The following is a 9,317-nucleotide window of genomic DNA, read 5'->3' as shown; positions in this document are numbered from 1 at the left end:
GGATGGACAGAGAAGGGACAGACGAGGGTAAAGGATGGACAGAGGAGAGACAGAGGAGGACAGAGGAGAGACAGAGGAGGGACAGAGGAGGACAGAGGAGGACAGAGGAGAGACAGAGGAGGGACAGAGGAGGACAGAGGAGAGACAGAGGAGAGACAGAGGAGGGACCGAGGAGAGACAGAGGAATACATATATATATATATATATATATATATATATATATATATATATATATACATATATACATATATACATATATATACACATATTTAATTTGATATATATTGCATATTTCACAATCCTCAGAGTGTGTAGTAAGTTGCAATTTCCTGTATTCTAGTGCATTTCAGCTGTAATATTAATAACAACTAATTTCTCAGTTTATTGAACATATTTAGGCTCCATAAAACACTCCAGGCTCTAAACTATTGACGCTTTCTGTAGCATTTATAAAAACATCATTTCGACATGAACCACTTTTTTGCATTTTCCAATTGCAGAAGGCTCTCGATGAGCAGGGCTGGACACTGAGGATCTGCAACACAACAGTCGCTTTCTTCATGCTCCAAACACAGCGTCTCTTTCTGGGACACTTTGGTTGGTGCATCGTCAACAACTCAACAAGAAAGATCCCAAAGCAACAACAGTGTCACAAAAAAATGATATTTATTGTCATGTACAGCATTTTGAAACGTGGCCCTGAGGAAAAAGTATCAGTGAAATGTAAATCAAGATGGGTATCAGATTTAGAACGAGTGATGTGTCCTAATTCCTGTCCTGCTTGGTGGAGCGAGGGAGGGTGAGAGAGAGACAGAGAGAGACAGAGAGAGATACAGAGAGACAGAGACAGAGAGAGACAGACAGAGAGAGAGAGAGAGACAGACAGACAGACAGAGAGAGGCAGAGAGAGAGAGACAGAAGGAGGCAGAGAGAGGCAGAGAGAGACAGAGAGAGAGAGACAGAGGGAGAGAGACAGAGAGAGAGACAGAGAGAGAGAGACAGAGGGAGAGAGACAGAGAGAGAGACAGAGAGAGAGAGACAGAGGGAGAGAGACAGAGAGAGAGAGAGAGAGAGAGACAGAGGGAGAGACAGAGAGAGAGACAGAGAGAGAGAGACAGAGGGAGAGAGACAGAGAGAGAGAGACAGAGGGAGAGAGACAGAGAGAGAGACAGAGAGAGAGAGAGACAGAGGGAGAGAGAGAAAGAGACAGACAGAGAGAGAGAGAGATTTTGGGTGCTAATGGCTAATTGGCTAACCACTCATTGCACTGTTCACTTTCTGCACAACATCTGTACATTTTTTGTACATACTAAGTCTATTTTTAATCTCATTAGTAAATGTAAATGAGGTTTCTTTAATATTTAATTCACTTGCTTTATTATTGTCAATTGTTGTATATTGTGCCGAATCACCAAAGCAAGTTCCCAGCCTGTGACAATGGCAATAAATGATTCTGATTCGAATTGGAGCGCTGACTATTCCCTGCAAGCCTGGGTCCTGAAGCTCTCAAAAATATAAAATGGCATATTATTATGACCATAGTGTTATGAAGCCCACCACACGACCCCTACACTGTTTATGCCTAAAGAACCTCTACCTGAGATGGAAAGAATCTCACCTTATATTAGCGCGCAGCTCCTATAAAGCAAACAGTAACTTCAGACTGTCTCTCTGTGGAGGTCGGGCAAGGATCTGACAAAGGAGCCAAGAGAAATAGTAGTTCAGTCTCACAGTTCAGCCCATTGTTTAGGTTCAGGTCTTACCTTTCACTCCGAGCCTCTACAAACGCTGACTGAACAGTGGACATTTCTTCGAAGGAGGGTCATAAAACGGCTCCAGGGGACATGATAGAGTGCATACACATGTGATAGTCCAGTTAGTATAGGTGGAATATGACTTTTAAAATGATCCCTAAACAGAAGACATGAATATCAAGTCATTGTGGCTGTGGGGTTATTTACTCAACCAGCAGAGGGCAGTGTTGACAGTTAATTCTGTGTTGAACATGTTTGGAAGTTCTGAACCTCTGACCAAAGGAACTGGTGTTGCAGCCACAGTTCAAGAACATCAGGAGAATAGAAACTTTTAAAAAATGATTTCAATCTAACACACGCAGAAGTGCTTATGTTCCATAAGTGGCTTTGGCTGTGTTCAGTGCAGCACATGGACAGAATAAACAGCAGGTAAAGTGACTTCAGAAATAATTGTACTAGAGATAGTTCACATAATGTTACAGTAATGTACGTTCTTCTTCTCCTCCTTAATTTTGAGTTTAATTCAAATTTATTTTTTATGTTGCGTTTGTCCTTGTTTAATAAAACTAGTAAAGTAATTGTGTAGTCCTATTAACAAGTTGGTTAGACTTTTTGATTATTTTTACAAAAGAAAATACTTTTTTGCCAATTTCGCGCACCAGTTGATATTTTGTACAAAGGCAGCAGCTCACTGCACTTTGAAAGTGAATGAAAATGTGTCATCTGGACACATTATCTACCATAAACCGTTCCTGGATGAATAACACTTTAAAAATGAATATACATGTGAAAAACCCTGAGTTGTACTTTATTGTTTGAGAGAAACATTTAGTTGAACTGTGTGATTCACTGTGACTCCCCCAGTGACACCCAGAGGTCAGTGTGCACCAGCAACTACCCCGCACTTAAAGGAGCTGTCACAACCTCTCCCCAGCGCACATGTGGTTACTTTACTACTTAAAGGTGCACTATGTAACTCTCTGTGTGTGGCTGGAAGTTTGTTTATAAAGCAAAAACTATCTCTCAGACTCTGGAGAGGTGAAGATCTCACAGCAACGAAACATGTTTTAACCTTTATTTTTTCAATAAAAAGAAATGAATAAATGCAAGATGCATAAGTTTAACGGTCCAGGTGACACACACACAAACACACACACACACACACACACACAAACACACACACACACACAAACACACAAACACACACTCACACACACACACACACACACACACACAAACACACACACACAAACACACACACACACACACACAAACACACACACACACAAACACACACACACACACACAAACACACACTCACAAACACACACAAACACACACACAAACACACACACACACACAAACACACACTCACAAACACACACACACACACACAAACACACACTCACAAACACACACACAAACACACACACACACACACACACACAAACACACACTCACACACACACACACACACAAACACACACACACACACACACACACACAGACACTCACAGACACACACACACACACACACACACACACACACACAAGGCAAGGCAAGGCAAGGCAAGTTTATTTGTAGAGCACATTTCATACACAAGGCAATTCAAAGTGCTTCACAGCAGGAAAAATGCATTCAAATCACAAAGAAATTACAGAAACAGAAATACAATAAAATTAACTAAATAAAAAATTATCAATCCAACTGATTTTCTAAACTAATAAAATCACAAACAAAAGAGAAGAGTGCAAAGAAAAAATCCTTTCAGTCATATGCGCAGCTAAACAAAACAGTTTTTAGCTTAGATTTGAACATTGTCAGAGTAGAAGCCTGTCTCACATCTTCAGGAAGACTGTTCCAGATTTTAGCTGCATAAAACTGAAACGCAGATTCCCCATGTTTTGTCCTGACTCTGGGCACCCGCAGGAGGCCGGTCCCCGAGGTCCTCAGAGTCCGAGATGGTTCATATGGCACTAACATATCCAAGATGTACTTTGGTGCTAGGCCATGGAGAGACTTGTACACAAGCAGAGCTGCTTTAAAGTCTATTCTCTGAGCCACAGGGAGCCAGTGCAGAGACCTGAGAACAGGACTAATGTGATCATACTTCCTGGTTCTAGTCAGGACCCGAGCAGCAGCGTTCTGGATGTACTGCAGCTGTTTTACAGCTCGTTTGGAGAGACCAGTGAGCAGGCCGTTACAGTAGTCTAATCTACTGGAGACAAACGCATGGATAAGTCTCTCTAAATCTGGTTTTGACACTATATTTTTGATTTTGGCAATGTTTTTTAGATGGTAAAAAGCTGCTGATGTTATTGATTTGACGTGGCTATTAAAGTTCAAGTCTGAGTCCATTATTACCCCCAGATTTCTAATTTGGTTTGTAGGTTTTAGAGCGAGACTCTGGAGGTGACCGCTAACACTTTCTCTTTGTTTCTGTGGGCCAAAAACGATTATTTCAGTCTTGTCTGAGTTCAGCTGGAGAAAGTTGTTCTGCATCCACAAACTGATCTGTTGGATGCAGTGACAGAGTGAATCTACTGGTCCATAGTCACCTGCCGATAGTGAAACATAGATCTGAGTGTCGTCTGCATAATTGTGATAGGACACATTTTCACTGCGTATCAACTGACCCAACGGCAGCATGTAGAGGTTGAACAGAAGGGGACCCAGGACTGACCCTTGGGGCACTCCACAGGTCAGGGTCATGTGGTCTGAGACACAGCTACCAATTTCAACAAAGTACTTCCTGTCTTCCAGATAGGACCTTAACCAGTTTAGGGCAGTGCCAGTGATGCCCACCCAGTCCTCTAGTCTCTGTAAGAGGATCCCATGATCGACAGTGTCAAAAGCAGCACTCAGATCTAACAGAATTAAGACTGAAGCTTTGCCCGTGTCAGTGTTCAGGCGGATGTCATTTGTCACCTTGACAAGAGCAGTCTCAGTGCTGTGATGAGGTCTAAAACCTGACTGAAAAACATCAAATGAGTTGTTTATTAAGAGGAAATCTGTGAGCTGTTGGTAAACAACCTTTTCAAGGACTTTGCCCAAAAATGGCAGATTAGAGATGGGCCGGTAATGACTCAGTACTGCGGCATCAAGACTGCTCTTCTTTAGGAGAGGCTTTATGACCGCAGTTTTCAAAGACATTGGGAATGTTCCAGATTGAAGCGACATGTTAATTATGTGAGTGAATGGTGCTAACAAACTGTTCAGCACAGACTTTAGAAATCTGGTGGGTAACACATCAAGGCAGCATGTAGATGAACTCAGACTGGTGATGATCTCATGGACAGTTTTGTCAGTTACTGGTGCAAAGTGAGTTAGCTCTAAGTGTCTTGGTGGTTTTAGGGTAATTTTTTGCATTGTGGGATTTATAGCATTTTTAATGCCCTGAACTTTGTCATTAAAGAATAATGCAAACTCATTACACTTGGATGTGGAAATGAGTTCTAACGGCAGCTGAGCTGGAGGGTTTGTTAATCTGTTTACTGTGGCAAACAGGACACGCGAGTTGTTACTGCAGCTTCCAATTATTTCAGAAAAATATCTTTCCCTAGTTCTACATAAGATTAGGTTGTACATGTTCAGCTTTTCTTTGTAAATCTCTTTTTGAACCTGGAGCTTTGACTTGCGCCATTTCCGTTCGGCCCTGCGGCACTCCCTTTTCTGTGCCCTGACACACACAGACACACACTCACACACACACACACACACACACACAGACACACACACACACACTCACACACACACACACTCACACACTCACTCACACACAGACACACACTCACACACAGACACACACTCACACACACACACACACACACACTCACACACACACACACACACACACACTCACACACACACACACACACACACACACACACACACACTCACACACACACACTCACACTCACACACACACACACTCACACACACACTCACACACACACACTCACACACACACACACTCACACACACACACACACACACACACACTCACACACACTCACACACACACACACACTCACACACACTCACACACACTCACACACACACACACACACACACACACTCACACACACACACACACACACACACTCACACACACACTCACACACCACACTCACACACACACTCACACACACACACACACTCACACACACACTCACACACTCACACACACACTCACACACTCACACACTCACACACTCACACACTCACACACTCACACACTCACACACACACTCACACACTCACACACACACACACACACTCACACACACACACACACACTCACACACACACACACTCACACACACACTCACACACTCACACACACACACACACACTCACACACACACACTCACACACACACTCACACACTCACACACACACACACACACACACACTCACACACTCACACACACACACACACACACACGTGAGTATGTAAATTCAGCTAACACAATGCTATCTCCTCTGTCCCTCCTCGGTCTCTCCTCTGTCTCTCCAAACAACTTTTGCTATAATTCTTAATACCTATCTAGCTAATGGTAAATAAAATAACTAAAACTACATTGAGCTACACTCAAATGAATATCTGTGGGTCTGTCTGCACCGTCAGCTCTCACTCCATAACATTTCCTTGGTGTTTGAGTTTACAGGCTGTGGTTGTGCTCTTGGACCTCGCGGGCCAAAGTGACTGATGGGACCACCACTGAAAGCCGCTCTGTCCACACCTCACTGTTTACATTTCCTGTCAGCTTGTTTCCAGCAGCCCAGTGAAGACCCAACTGTTCAGGCACAGACAGCAGATGGGACGGCCCATCTCCACCTCCTCTGTCCCATTCAGGGCTCAAGGCTCAGGGGGCTGAGGGGCTGAGGGGCCGAGCGAGGGGATGTCCTGCAGCTGGATACAGAGAGGAATCATGGAGTGTGTGAAGTGGGATTATGGGCTACCATAGGGAGTTTAGATTATATATATTACATATCATATAATTCAACAAGCTGTTTTGTTTTGTTCTAATAGTTTTTCAATGCAGGGGCTTATGAGGAAGTAAAAGCAAAACTGTGCTGAATAATTACTCACAAGGACTAAAACCTGTTGCTCTGATGATCCTGGAAAGAGGTAAAGACTTAAAGCAATGAAATTGAACATAAAACTACACAATATGAGCAATGGTAGACCTTTTGATTATCTAGCTATCTATCTATCTATCTAATTACTTCTTTGGGCAAAAAAGAGTGATCCACAAGAATACCCTTTGAATGGATTAAAGAGTATAGGAAGAAGTAACGCTGATCCAACAGAAAATACACAGAGACAGGACAGGATTCATAAAGCAACTGAATTTGTTTTCACTATGCAGTAATTTAACTTCCCACAATCTTGTATTTGAGAGAAAGTTTGGTAAGACCTTTTACATGATGCCTTATGATTTGAATTATGAATTAGATTTATTTTGGCGCAAAGTCACCTTTAAAGCACATATTTGACTTTCACATGTATTTTGGCTTCGACTTCGGAAAGCCTTCTCCATTTTAGCAGGATGTAGTGGCCCTTCCTCCTCCAGAGCAGCGCTATCTGCCCTCTGTCCTCTGTGTTTGTTGATGGACTCAGGTATTTCCTGCTGAGTCCAGGCCCCAGTGCTGTGCATCAGTGGTCAGCGCACAATAGGTGAAGACAGAGAGAGGGGTGAGCTGTGGGGGGCCATGGGGGAGGAACTTTGGGTGCGAGCGGGTAAATGCTGGTACCAAAATATTACAGTAAGTTTGAGGCTGTTTGTTGTTGAAGACATGAACAGGTCGTGTCAACTTTCTAGAATTTCCCTGCAGACGGAGCAGGGGCCCCGTAACTCACGTCTTTGGAGTTGAATAATAGCACCGCTTTCTGAGGCTATTGCAAAATATATATATACTCTTCATTTACGAAGACGCAGAAAAGACGCTGAAGTTTGTGTCTGGTTTTGTTTCAGATGGACTGGTTTTATAATCACAGAAATGACAAGAGCGTGAAGAATAATACAACAAAAATCTGCTTTTGAACAATATTTAATTTAGCTGCCCTTCTATTAAATATTATTGGCTTGTAGTGTAGAAAGTTGAGATCTGAAACCCTTGAGATCCTTCACTGCCTCTTCTAGTAATGTTGCCTGTAAACAGATACAGACTCACTTCCTCCAGTCCATTCAAAGTTAATGATAAATGAGTGACCTATTACAGAAACAGCTCTCTGTCCATTATGACCTCTATCTTATCAGTTTGACACTAGCGTGTTTCTTTGAAATGCAAATTCGATGACTTTGACACATGGTCACACCTGCATTAGTGCTCTTTACTGCTCTGTTCCTGTTTTTACCATTGACTGAAAACATGTATAAAGCGTTTGCAGAAGGCCAAACATTTTCTATTGAGAAGCTTGCCACAAAGTCTTTTACAAGGGCACTTTTTTAAACCTGGTGTTTCCTCATCATTAGTTTCCTCAAAGTTGTATTTTCATTTGTTCCTGCATGTTTGAGTAATCCTGTATCGTCCTGAAACTGAACTTAGAGTGCTGGGAAAATTCCTGTTTTCACCTATCCCCTCCCACATCCCTGTACTGGAGAGCAGCTTCAGTGAGAGACTGATCCACCCTCGCTGTGTGAAGGAGAAAGTCTTTCCTTCCTGCTGCTGTCAGACTCTATAACAAACACTGTTAGTCCTGAACACTCGCAATACTGACCTAACCATGTGCATTTCTGTCATAGTCATGTGCAATTACTGTCATGTTCATGTGCAATTACTGTCGTGATTCATGTGCAATTACTGTCGTGACACATGTAATGGTATTTATTTATTTATTTATTTATTTTTATCTTTATTATTTTTCCCCTCCATCCCTTGTTGGGAAATGGGAGGTTTTGTCTATAGGAGTTTTTGTTTATAAGAGATCTTCTACTGAGAGTGTTTTTCAAACTTCCTATAAGTGATCTGTTCTTTTCCTCTGTATCTACCTGCGTTGCAACAATGAAATTTCCTCATGTGTGGATAATAAAGCATTATCTTATCTTACTTAGTTATCAAACTGAAGACTGCAAGTGACAGTGAGTTTTAAAATGTCACACAGCCACATTTTCAAATATAAAAACATGTAAATGACATGTTACAGTGAAATGTCTCTATATTAACATCACTACAACAGTCCCTGCCTTGCCTTGCCTATGTCCCCTGGTTTCACACCACCTTGCTGCCATCATTCCTGACTACCCGCTTCAGCCTGCCCTGCCGCCATGTGATTGGCCCATTAAACCATTGGTGCGGATTGCAAGTCAATCAGCGGGAGCCTAACAAGATGGAATCTCAAGAGTTTGTTCAATTCATCTTGTTGGCAAGGCTATTGGTCGGCTACATGCCTGTAACCAAAAAAATCCCCTTAGGGAATAATTAAAGTAATTTGAATACTGATTACACAAAATAACACTTCATACAACTGTATTTATAATCATAGCCATAAGGGCAAATTTCCAATATGTCGATATTTAGGAATATAATACAATAAAGACATTACAGATGAAATG

Source organism: Eucyclogobius newberryi, unplaced genomic scaffold (genome assembly GCF_026437365.1).
Source record: "Eucyclogobius newberryi isolate DKJ021-1_F unplaced genomic scaffold, fEucNew1.0.hap1 SCAF_2, whole genome shotgun sequence".
Classification (NCBI taxonomy): domain Eukaryota; kingdom Metazoa; phylum Chordata; class Actinopteri; order Gobiiformes; family Gobiidae; genus Eucyclogobius; species Eucyclogobius newberryi.
Note: the sequence above shows the minus strand (reverse complement) of the source record.